General features: G+C 32.4%; 1 protein-coding gene across 3 annotated transcripts in view; it reads right to left on the reverse strand.

Annotated features, from left to right (window-relative positions):
* ZBTB20 (zinc finger and BTB domain containing 20) overlaps positions 1–13,722 on the reverse strand; it is a gene marked incomplete at its 5' end in the record, with an annotated part of 843,452 nt that overhangs the window by 639,823 nt on the left and 189,907 nt on the right. For all 3 annotated transcript variants that reach the window (XM_081300928.1, XM_081300926.1, XM_081300925.1), the window contains one exon: positions 11,642–11,693. The remainder of the gene's footprint in view (positions 1–11,641; positions 11,694–13,722) is intronic.

Below are 13,722 nucleotides of genomic sequence, written 5' to 3' on the forward strand. Positions count from 1 at the left end.
ATTTCAACACTCCACAATATTAGTATTAAAAAGTTCTTACATTTATAACAAAGAATTTGTTTGTTTCATGAGGGAAAAAAATCCTAAAATGTGTCTATCTAGAAGATTGGATGGTAACATAATGGGAGCTAAGGAAGACAAACCATTTTATTTATACCTCAGGGAATTCTAGGAAGTCTGAAAATGTTTAAATGTACTTGGTGAAATAAAAATTTATTTACAGTTAATTACAGAAACTTTCTATTCTTTGAAAATCCTACCTTAGTATATCCTGAAATTACTTTTGCTTTAAGTTTGTTAAAATTAAATTTATGTAACTGACAAGTAAAAACATTATGTAGTTATGATGTAAAACACAATGTTTTAATACATGCATTATCTCACATACCATTTTTGTGGTGAGAAGACTTGAAATGAATTCTCAGCAGTCTTCAAGTATATCACATTAACTATAATCATCATGATATACAATATATTATTTGAATTTTTTTTCTCCTAACAGAAATTATGTTTTCTTTGATCAACATTTCCTTCTTACTCTGTATTTCTGAGTTCAACATTTTTGGATTTCATATATGAGTGAGATCATGCAGTACTTGTCTTTCTGTGCCTTTCTTATTTTACTTACTGTAATGTCCTACTCATTCGTGTTTGAAAAAGAATTTTAAATGACTATATTTCCTTCTTTTTAAAGCTCAATTGTATTAAAGTGTATATATTTATCACATTTTCTTTATCCATTCATCTCCTTATGGACACTTATGTTGCTTTCCTATCTTGACTGTTGAGACTGGTGTTGCAGTGAACATTGGAATGCAGTGAACATAGGAAAGAGTGGAAAGGTATATACCTCTTCCACATACTACTTTCATATCCTTTGGAAAACAACCTCTAGTTGTTTTCCATAATGGTTACACTATTTACATTCTCATTCACAATATACAATGGATCCTTTTTCTTTACAATCCCACCAACACTTCTACCTGGAAGATGACAGCTCACTGTAGTTTTAATTTACATTCTCCTGATGATTATTGATGTTGGGCATTTTTTATTTATCTTTTGACTATTTTTATGGCTTCTTTTGAGAAATATTTATTTATGTCCTTTGTCCATTTTAAAATCATTTACTGTTTATTGAGTTGTTTGAGTTACTTATTTATTTTGGATATTAATGCCTTCTCATATATATAGTTTGCAAATACACTATCCTGTTCCTTAGGTTATGTCTTTAGTGTGCTGATTGTTTCCTTTGTTACTTTTACTTTCAGAAAAACAAAATACAAACATTTCTTTAAAACTCACAAATGAATGAGTTTAAAAGGAAAATAATGCAATCCAAACTATATAATCAGAAAAAGACATTCTACTGTTTGTTTTAATAGAATTTTAGAAATGACTAAACATATGGACTATGATAAAATTTTATTCTTTTTGGAACATCAGTCACTCCCTTGTAACAGTACACTGACATCCTTTTGGGGAGCAATTTCTTTCCTGTCCAGGGTATTCTGGATGCAATGGTAATTCCAGGTGCAAAGATAAACATGGGAAAATTAGGTAGGTAAAATAGAGAACAGAGAAAAAGAATGAGCACATGAGGGAAATGAAGAAAAATATAGTAAATTTATCAGAAAGATGTAAATAATTAGATATGCTTTAATTTTTTAAAAAGTGTTTAGCTTTGTTCCAATTTAAATATTAATTAACTATTAATAGCTTTCTATATGCAGACACTGAATTCAGGATCTTATTATTAATATCCCATGAGACAAACAGTATTTTTACATTTTCCTTTATAGGTGTATTTCTAGACTTAGATTCAAAGAAGGAAAGTCACTCTAACTCAATTTAAGAAGTTGAGCTAAGACTGAAACTCAGTTTCAACTTTAAATTTAATGTTATTTCCATGTGGATAGTATAAAATATACATGTCAAATAAACAAAATTTCCTATATAACCAGGCACTCCAAGTCATGCTAACTGCTAATGACACAAACCATTTGAAACTCCAGAGTTAATTAAGATAATAGCATGATCCTGAAAGTAAAATGAAGATATTTATATAATGTTAATTTTTAAAAAAATTCTTAAAATAGTATACTCAAATATACAGGGAAATATTTTTTTCCTTTTTTATTGGTTGTTCAAAACATTACAAAGCTCTTGACATATCATATTTCATACATTAGATTCAAGTTGGTTATGAACTCCCAATTTTACCCCAAATACAGATTGCAGAATCACATCGGTTACACATCCACATTTTTACATAATGCCCTATTAGTAATTGTTGTATTCTGCTACCTTTCCTATCCTCTACTATCCCCCTCCCCTCCCCTCCCATCTTCTCTCTCTATCCCATCTACTGTAATTCATTTCTCTCCTTGTTTATTTTTTTCCCATTCCCCTCACAACCTCTTATGTGTAATTTTTGTATAACAATGAGGGTCTCCCTCCATTACCATGCAATTTCCCTTTTCTCTCCCTTTCCCTCCCACCTAATGTATCTGTTTAATGTTGATCTTTTCTTCCTGCTCTTCCTCCCTGCTCTGTTCTTAGTTGTTCTCATTATATCAAAGAAGACATTTGGTATTTGTTTTTTAGGGATTGGCTAGCTTCACTAAGCATAATCTGCTCTAGTGCCATCCATTTCCCTGCAAATTCCATGATTTTGTCATTTTATAGTGCTGCGTAATACTCCATGGTGTATAAATGCCACATTTTTTTTATACATTCATCTATTGAAGGGCATCTGGGTTGGTTCCACAGTCTAGCAATTGTGAATTGTGCTGCTATGAACATTGATGTGGCAGTATCCCTGTAGTACGCTCTTTTAAGGTCTTCAGGGAATAGTCCAAGAAGGGCAATAGCTGGGTCGAATGGTGGTTCCATTCCCAGCTTTCCCAGGAATCTCCATACTGCTTTCCAAATTGGCCGCATCAATTTGCAGTCCCACCAGCAATGTACAAGAGTACCCTTTTCCCCACATCCTCGCCAGCACTTGTTGTTGCTTGACTTCATAATGGCTGCCAATCTTACTGGAGTGAGATGGTATCTTAGGGTGGTTTTGATTTGCATTTCTCTGACTGCTAGAGATGGTGAGCATTTTTTCATGTACTTGTTGATTGATTGTATGTCCTCCTCTGAGAAGTGTCTGTTCAGGTCTTTGGCCCATCTGTTGATTGAGTTATTTGTTTTCTTATTGTTTAATTTTTTGAGTTCTTTGTATACTCTGGATATTAGGGCTCTATCTGAAGTGTGAGGAGTAAAAATTTGTTTCCATGATGTAGGCTCCCTATTTACCTCTCTTATTGTTTCTCTTGCTGAGAAAAAACTTTTCAGTTTAAGTAAGTCCCATTTGTTGATTCTTGTTATTAACTCTTGTGCTATGGGTGTCCTATTAAGGAATTTGGAGCCTGACCCCACAATATGTAGATTGGAGCCAACTTTTTCTTTTATCAGACGCAGAATCTCTGGTTTGATATCTAGATCCTTGATCCACTTTGAGTTAACTTTTGTGCATGGCAAGAGGAGGGGATTCAGTAGGGAAATATTTTTCATAGGGGAAACTTCAGGAGCAATACTATCTATTCTAGAAAAGAAGAGTTGCTTTCCTATGGTTCTTTGTTTTTAATTCTGTAGCCTAAATAACTTTTTGCTAGTAAACACATCATGGTAGAGAATAACACATTAGACTAGAGAATAATTTGAACAAAACCAATCTAATGTTTCAGAAATACTTGAAATACAAAGGGAGTGATTATGTACCTTTAAGAAAATTACTCAGACATTTTTAAGTCTTCATCTCTCCATAGTATTTTAGACTTAAATTTTAGGAATTTAGTAACTAAGAATACAGTTGAGCACAAAATGAAGAAACTTGCTTTACAAGTAAATGAAAAATCTAAATATTATTAGATTTGTATTAAGCAGCAACAGAAAACTATGTCCTGAGTTATTTTCAGCTATAGTAATATCTTATTTTATCCAATAAAAAACACATTAAATTCCTCAGTTTCAAATACTGATGAATCAGCAAAGTGTCCACACATCTGGATGTCTTTCTGAGCTTACCCAAACTGACCTTTTTCCAATGGATTTCCTCCGGGTACCTCTAGATGCACATTTGCAAAAATCACCTGAATAGTTTACATTCTCCCATGCCATTCAAATTCAATGATCTGTCTACAGGACTTTCAAATTACTGACAGACTCTAGCCATGCTTAGGCACCTACTTTGGTTTCTTGCTTAAAGGAAAGAAAAGGGAAAAGCCTGGATTCAAACACTAATAAAGAAATTTTCTTCCTGATAATTAATATTTAATCATATATCAGTTATATAAAATAAGTATGATCTATGATCTAAGTGTTAACTCAGACCTTATAATAAAAAAATGCCATAGGTATGTCTAATAGATATAATGTATGCTATAAATGTGCATAAATACCTTTCAATATAATATGCATGTGCATTCCAGATATCATTAAATTTTAATGTACATATTACATATACATAAAGATGCATCTATATTTATGCATTTACATTTCAGCATTTATTCCTGAAAGTTAAAGGGAAAATACTTAAACTGTTTTCATAACACAAACTCTAACTGAAATAAAATGTCCTTTAAAAACTATAATTAATGGCTGTTGTGTCAAAATGTGAACCAAAGGGTCAAACCTTATAATTCACAGTTTGAGAGGTCATAGCTCAAATTATAACTTTAAAAAAGTGATTATCTGTGAGTAATTTGACAAATCCATCTACCATAGACTGAACACATATAAAATATTTTTGAGAGTAAAAAGAATGTATGTCCAAGTGGACAGCTGATGGAGGAAATGGCCTTTTACTGAACAAGGATGAAGTCCAGCATAATGACTTGGAATGCCTTTGAATGAGCATACAGGTTGGAAGGCCAAACAGTATGCACATCCAAAAGGAAGCATAATGAACAATCTGATCAGAAGACAAAAATATTCCACACACATGTCCAATGAGAAAAAAAATATATATATATATATACACTGCTATCAACTGCTTTTCATTTAGCATTACTACAATCCAATTCACAGAAAAAATTTGATTAATTAGAAATCTTGAAGAGAAATAATTTTCTGTAACTTAAAAAGTACTAGATATTCTTATGATATTTCAGTCTGAGCTTTGATACAAAAGACATATATAAACTCTACAGGTTTGAAACACTTCTTTAAACTCATCTTAGAAGCAAATATTATTTCATCTATTCTCATTCAGAAGTCATTTAAACATATTCTGAAACAATTTGGCCTCTCTACAATTTTTTCATCTAGAAATAACCCACCATTAAGAAAGCAGGCCATTGAAGATAATTCTTCCACTGTACCCCAAATTTCTTTACCTTTGACAGAATGAGAAAGTCAGCAAAATAAATACTTTAATTATGTACTATATTTGTAATATTTATTTATGTGTTTATTATATTTCCCTATCAGATTATCAGTCCTATAAGAGTAAGGACTATATCTCGTGTTCAATAGTTACATCTAACACCTGCAAAGTTCCTGGCTTCCTGGCATAGAGTTGACATTCCACAAATATTTGCTGGAAAATAGAAAGAAATGATGAAGGGAAGAAAGGCAGAAGGCCTAAAGTTAACCATTCTTGTCAAGCATTATTTGTATGCCTGTGGGAAAAAAAAAACTTCCATAAATATATATACCCTAATCAGTTTACCTATACAACAACTCATTAATCCATGTATCTATCATAGAAACCCAAATGCTTTAAGTTTCCCAAAGTAAGTAGCTATAAAATAAAATAAATTAAAATAAATGAAAAATATGGAGGAAAACCAGGATAGGAAAACAGGATGGGTATATATATATATATATATATATATATATATATATATATATATATATATATATAAATAATATGTATAATAAAATATATATAAAATAAAACCTGGTACCTTATATCATGAGTTATGCAGTCTATTGGAGGAGACAAATACTCAATGCAATAAAGTATAATAAGTATTTTGTAATACTACAAACATAGATTTTTTAAAAAATTTTTTTTGGAAGAGAAAAAGACACTATTCTTCTCAGAGCCATCAAAAATGCTTCTTTGGTAAATTCCTTTATTTTGCACGCCACCATGTCAGATGAATAGTCTTTTTTGATACATGTTAACATACTTGGATTCTGATGCATAAGGGTATGGCTCTCAAATAATGCTAGTGTAAATGTGACTACCCCACATGTAAATCAAAATACCATCACAAATTACATTTGAAAGCATTCCTTTTTTTCTAAGTAAAAGCTTAACTCTCCTTTCACTTAGCCTGGTAAATGTTTCTGTCATTCCGTTGGGCCAGCCCACACGTACTGGGCGTTTGATAGGTCCTGGGCTCAACCATCTGGCCCTTTATTTACTTAATTCTTTTTTAATACTGACAAGTGTATTAGTAACACTTCCTTGATCACTAGTAAATATAGAGCTACCACACAACTAAGATCTTCTCTAATTCTGAAAGTCACTAATTAGTTGTGGGTAGGAGTTAGTATTACAAAAATATGTTGAGAACTAGTACAATAAATAATCTAATCCCCTCTTTCTCCCAAAAATCATGTTAATTTACTTCCTACTTCATTAGGGGAATAAAAATCATCTTGTCATCAATAAAGGATACAAGAAGAGGACCTTGATATTTGGAGGAATGGTAGATATGGAAGAAGAATGAATGCAGCATTTTAGCAAAAACAAAACAAAACAAAACACAACACAAATTCTTTATATATTAAACTTCATTGATATCTTTGATTGTGCTATTTTTGTGTTTCATTATTACATTTTATTCAATTAGTAAACACAGGTTTTCAAATGTAACAACAAGGCAAATTACTCATGCTTTCAAAGACTAATCATTCTACTGGTACTTAAGTTACACATTAGGGAACTTTAGAAGTCACATTGATATTTTCATGTCAGGAAGATCTGGATTCCTTGATCTTATGGAATAAAATATAAGCTTTAAAGTGAGAATTCACTTTATAAATGATAAAAGGTAATTTAGAAAGAACATGTAGTCTATATACAAGAATCACAACTGAGTATTTAAGTTCAGTACAATACATTCATTTTTAGTTTTTTTTTTTCTATTGGAAAAACTAACACTGTTTAATTTTCCCTAAGATTTAGATTCTTTAAAGAACATCAGCGGATTGTTATGTGTGTTAATTCAAGCATCAGGTTTAAAATATCACAACTCAACTTGCTGCAATTAAAAATTCTATGTAAGGTTGACTCAATTGTCCTCTTTTCTAAGACCAAACAGTATAAGACCAAGCAAATGCCTTTTTGAGATCATTTTGGGTTTCAGTCTCTCTCCTTTGTTTATAGACATTTTGGGGGAAGGACAACTTTCTCTTAAATACTACCCCCTCAATGGAATTTAAACTAAAAATTGTAAGGCTACAGATTGTAAAGTAATTAGTAATTCATTATAAATCTTGTAACTAAGGAGAAATACTTAACTGAAAAAACAAGGGGAGAAAAGCACATTGTTTAATAGTAACTTAAGAACAGTCAAAAAAGTGGGGCATGTCTTATTTACTGTTATATAAAAAGAAGAAGAATGGACTATTTTGCATACAAGGAAGGTATAGAAATATAATATAAGCCTTGTATTACAATGGAACTTAAATTCCTCTGGGCAGTGATCAGCTGAGATGGAACAGAGACAGTTACAAAGCAATGATTAACTAGCTGACAGAGCTATTATTCATGGCAGGTACTGTAAGCAGTCAGGGCAGCAATGTTGGTGGTCTCTATCATCTAGCAGCTTTGCCAGTACAGACTGGATGCTTGGAAGCAGGCAAGACACAAAAACAATAAAACCTAGAGCCAGCTAAGAGAAGATTCAACACAATCCATTTCCAATTTTAAATATCACTGGAAATCTATACTGATGATGTTTCACCTTGGGATTGGCATATATTGTGTTTACAGAATGTTGATGAATACTTACCTCTATTTATCTTACTTGTAGAGCAATATGTTTGAAATACCTAACTAAAAATACCAAATATATTATAAAAAGAAGTGATTCTAACATTAGTTGGCCAAAATTTCTGTTGGTAGGTATGACCAGCACATCATGTGGTTTCATGAACAGATGGTCAAATTGAGTCCATTTCACTGACATTATATTATGTGGGTCTTTTTATCCTGGACAATCAAGCAAAACAAAAGCACAACAGAAGAGGTCACTTTGCCCTCCTTCATTAGGTTGATAGTTTTATAAGTGAAATGTGAAAACAGAAATTTAACACCGGATATAATTATGCATGGTACCATTTCCATATAACATTTAAGTTAATATTTAGATATTCATGTTAAAAATCCTGATACTTGTGAAGATAAAAAATTACACAGGATATTATTATATTTCAATCCCATAACTTCTAGTAAAAGGAGTAAAATAAAATAGTCATATTTGTCATTCTTTAGTTTTTTGAGCTGATAAATTGTTTAAAAGCAAAAAGCAAGTTATAGCCCTTCATTTGTACTTGGTTCTTTTAATGAAAACTCAGAAAAAAATATAAATTTTTTAAGAAAATCCTATATTAAAATCATTCTTTGAAACGCTATGCTCTTGCTCTCCTTGTCTCTTTCTCTCTCTCCTTCTTTCTCTCTCTGTTATAAAAAGACATATATATATAAATTATTCAGTAAAAATAATATATATGTAATTGAATATACTGAAAAATTTTAAATAAAAGCCAAAATACTCATAACCAACTGAATTAGTAGTCTAGCAGATATCAAGTCACCAATTACTAAATTTTACACCATGATACTTCTTGAAACACATATAAGTATTGGTGTGTTGGCACATGCTCACGCATTGCAAACTGGATTCTTAGTATGGTAACTTCATTTCTACAATAATCCCAAAGTATAGTTTACTTTGATTTATGGGGCAAAAGAGATTAAAATTATGAATATATTTCTAATATATTAAAATATATTTCTAATATACTACTAACTAATAGTTGGTAGTAAAAATAATAGCAGAAAATTGCTGAAAGTTGTATCACTTACACATGTGACTGTGAAAAATTAGGTGCAGAGAGCATTGTGGTTACCTATCTTCAAGAAAGTACTGATGAAATATGAGGTTTAAAAATACGTATTTACACAAAACTCAACTCAAAATGGATCAAGGAGTTAGGAATAAAACCAGAGACACTGTGTCTAACAGAAGAAAAAGTAGGCCCTAATCTCCATCATGTGGGATTAGGCCCCAACTTCCTTAATAAGACTCCTGTGGTGCAAGAATTAAAATCAAGAATCAACAAATGGGATGGACTCAAACTAAAAAGTTTCTTCACAGCAAAAGAAACAATCTGTGAGGTGAATAGAGAGCCTACATTTGGGGAACAAATCTTTACCCCTCACACATCAGAGAGGGCACTAATCTCTAGGGTATATAAAGAACTCAGAAAGCTAATCACCAAAAAAACAAACAACCCAATCAATAAATGGGCCAAAGACCTGAACAGACACTTCTCAGAAGATGATGTACAATCAATCAACAAATATATGAAAAATGTTCATCATCAGTAGCAATTAGAGAAATGCAAATCAAAACCACTCTAAGATTGGATCTTACTCCAGTCAGAATGACAGCTTTTATGCATAAAAACAACAATAAGTGTTGGTGAGGATGTGGGAAAAAAGGTACACTCATACTCTGCTGTTGGGACTGCAAACGGGTACAGCCAATATGGATAGCAGTATGGAGATTTCTTGGAAAACAGGGAACGGAACCACCATTTGACCCAGCTATCCCTCTGCCCGGTTTATACTCAAAGGACTTAAAAACAGCATACTACAGAGACACAGCCACATCAGTGTTTATAGCAGCACAATTCACAATAGCAAAACTGTGGAGCCAACCTAGATGCCCTTCAATAGATGAATAGATTTTAAAATGTGGCATATATATATATATATATATATATATATATATATATATATATATATATATATAATGGAATATTACTCAGCAATAATAGCGAATAAAATCATGGCAATTCCAGGTAAATGGATGGAGTTAGAGAAGATAATGCTAAGTAAAGGTAGCCAATACCAAAAAAAAAAAAATGCCGAATGTTTTTTCTGATATAAGGAGGCTGATTCATAGTGGGATAGGGAGGGAGAGCATGGGAGGAATGAGGAATAGAGGAGCTCTAGAAAGTGCAGAGGGGTTGGAGGGGAAGGGAGGGGGCATGGGGGTTATAAATGGTGGGATGTGATGATCATTATTATTCAAAGTACATGTATAAAGACACGAATTGGTGTGAATATACTTTGTATACAAACAGAGATATGAAAAATTGTGCTCTATAGGCGTCATAAGAATTGTAATGTATTCCACTGTCATATATAAATAAAAAAATTTAAAATTACTTCTTTATTATTTCTGTACCTTAAAATATTGCCAAGTATTAATTTTTCATCAAGTTGTCATTTTCTCTGACATTTGGTTTTATTAATCAAGCCATTTATCATTAATTTGTAGAAAATATCATAATTAAACCAAATAAAATAAAGTCCTTAAAAGGTTAAAATTAGAAAACAGGTGAATTAGAACTTTGACATTACCCTGCTGACATACAGAAGCTTTTTGGAAGTATGGGAATCAAGTTTTTTCAGAGTTTGGTGCCTACATCTTAGGGCTGGCTGGCTTTTTTTTTTTTTTAAATGTTATAAAGATTTGATTTAAAGCTCTCTGACAGTTTTGACATTCAGGTGAAAGTACTGCTGCTGCATTTGGAACAATTTGCATATCCCACAGCTAAATGGAATGTTTGAGGTGTGCACTGGTGTAAAGAAATTAAAAACAAGCTATCACACATGCTTAAATGTATGTATTCACAAAACTGATAGTTGGATTGCACCACCCCATCCCCCTCCAATGTAATCTGTGATTTATTCTTCTATAATAAATTACCCTACCATGCTATTCTCGCTGGAAGATCTAACCATGCATGTAAGAAGCAAAGTAATTACAGCCCCCTCTTGTCTAAGAAACCTCCTTCAAGCCCTATGAGCTCTTTATACACAATGCAGCAACACAAATCTATTGTAAACCTCTTACCTGAAAAATCTGGATTTTTGACTATCAGTAGCCATTAAATGTCATCTGAATAGTTTCACTGTCCACAACAAATGTATTTTTATCTCTTATAGTAAGGTGTTAAACTATTCCCAAGGAGTAATATGTACTGACTTCTTGCCAATATGTCTACTTAAGGAAAGGACAAGGTTTTAAATTTAAAGAATTCTAAACTAATTCTAAACTAACAAATAATGGCAGGGGAGGGATGATACATTCCTACATAGAAATAAGAAGGGGGTAAAAACAATATCCAACTAGACTGAAATAGTTTGAGATGACATAAGGTTTCTTCCCTTTTATTTATCATTTCAGATTATTTTTAGATAGACATAGAAAAAGTTATTTAATGTGCTAGGGAATAATAACAATAAAGAAAAGATGATGTAATAAATTCAAGGCCTTAAATATTATAAAATATTTCAAGAAGATAACCCATTCAAGAAAATATCACTGGACATTACCTTTGGCCTTCAGAGTCTCAAAGGGCAATTCATAACACTTCTTTATGCATACCTTTAAAAAAGAAATACTTAAGATTAGAAATATGCTGAGGAAACAATTTGTATTTCTTTGATGTCTTTATGATTAGCTGTGAGAAGTAGGTAACTGAGTTTGTTTATGCCAACTGATGTCTGTAGTTTTAAAAGAAAAATTAAAGCTAACACATTCAAATGCATATATGCAGCAGAAGTATTCAATCTAAACCACTGTAAGCACATTTCTGAGAAGTATGTCAGATAGCAGGGTATTATTAGACACTTTCTTAATCCATGCTAATAATGTATTTATATTTTTATTTTCATATATTTTTTAATTATTTTATTGTTGGTTGTTCAAAACATTACATAGTTCTTAATATACCATATTTCACAGATTGATTCAAGTGGGTTATGAACTCCCATTTTTACCCCGTATACAGATTGCTGTGTCACATCAGTTACATTACCATTGATTTACAAATTGCCTTTCTGGTGACTGATGTATTCTGCTGTCTATCCCATTCTCCACTGTCCCCCCTCCCCTCCCCTCCCCTTCCCTCCCCTTCTCTCTCTCCATCCCCTCTACTATAAATCGTTTCTTCCACTTATATAATTTTTCTCCTACTCCTCCTTTCCTCTTATATGTAGTTGTGGAGTATTACTCTGCAATAAGAAATGACAAAATCATAGAATTTGGAGGGAAATGGATGGCATTAGAGCAGATTATGCTAAGTGAAGCTAGCCAATCCCTAAAAAACAAATGTCAAATGTCTTCTTTGATATAAGGGGAGTAACCAAGGACAGGGTAGAGACGAAGAGCTGGAGAAGAAGATTAACATTAAACAGGGATGATAGGCGGGAGGAAAAGTGAGAGGTAAGGGAAATTGCACGGAATTGGAAGGTGAGCCTCAGGGTTATTTTCATATTTTTAAAAAGTTAATCCCAAATAGCTTTTGACCCATCAATTTGCTTATCCTTATTTAATAGCAACCTTGCAAATATCTATAATATATAATGGATTGATAAGCATGTTCAGTTAGGAAATATAAACAATAAGACCAAAGTCCTGTCCTCAAAATAGTAGGTAAAATTGAAAATTCTGCACAATCACAGATAATCCAAAGAAAATGGGTAGGGAAAAATAAGGGAGCAGAGGGCAATGTTTCCAGCATAGGGTAAACTGGTCTATGGCAGCTAAGGCATTGACATTAGGACATTGCTTTATACTTTCTGTCTTCACAGCAAGACTATACAGATTTGGAGGCACAGATACAAACAAATGGATTAGTCACTATCAAATTCCTTTGCATCCAAATGCCTTTGTTAGTACACAATCACAATAAAGGCTGGCAGTTGTAGAGCAGGAAGGAGACTGAGATGCCTTTGCAGACAACTGGTGTATTTGACTATAAAAAGATTTAACTAGAAACAACTTTCCCATTAAAAATTATTGGAGGAATCTCCATACTGCTCTCCAAAGTGGTTGCACCAATTTTCAGACCCACCAGCAATGTATAAGAGTACCTTCCCCCCACATCCTTGCCAACATTTATTGTTACTTGAATTCTTGAAAATTGTCATTTTTACTGGAGTGAGATATAATCTCAGTTTAGTTTTAATTTGCATTCTGTAATTGCTAGAGACCTTGAACATTATTCCATGTATTTGTTGACCATTCGTATTTGACCCAGATATCACACTCCTCAGTATACATCCAAAAGGATTAAAATCAGCATACTACAGTGACACAACCACATCAATGTTTATAGCAGCTCAATTTACATGAGCTAAGCTATGAAACCAACCTTGATGCCCTTCAAAAAAGTAATGAATAAAGAAAATGTGCCATGTATACACAATGGCGTATTATTCAACTATAAAGAAGTATGACTATATGATATTTGCCAGCAAGTGGATGGAACTGGAGATGATTATGCTAAGTGAAGTAGCCAGTCCCAAAAAACCAAAAGTCTGATGTTTTTTTTTTTTCTGATAGGTAAAAACCAACTCACAATAAAGGTAAAGGATGAGGGAAAGAATAGAACCCCAGTAGATTAGACAAT

Source organism: Spermophilus citellus (genome assembly GCF_964194105.1).
Source record: "Spermophilus citellus genome assembly, chromosome: 7".
Taxonomy (NCBI): domain Eukaryota; kingdom Metazoa; phylum Chordata; class Mammalia; order Rodentia; family Sciuridae; genus Spermophilus; species Spermophilus citellus.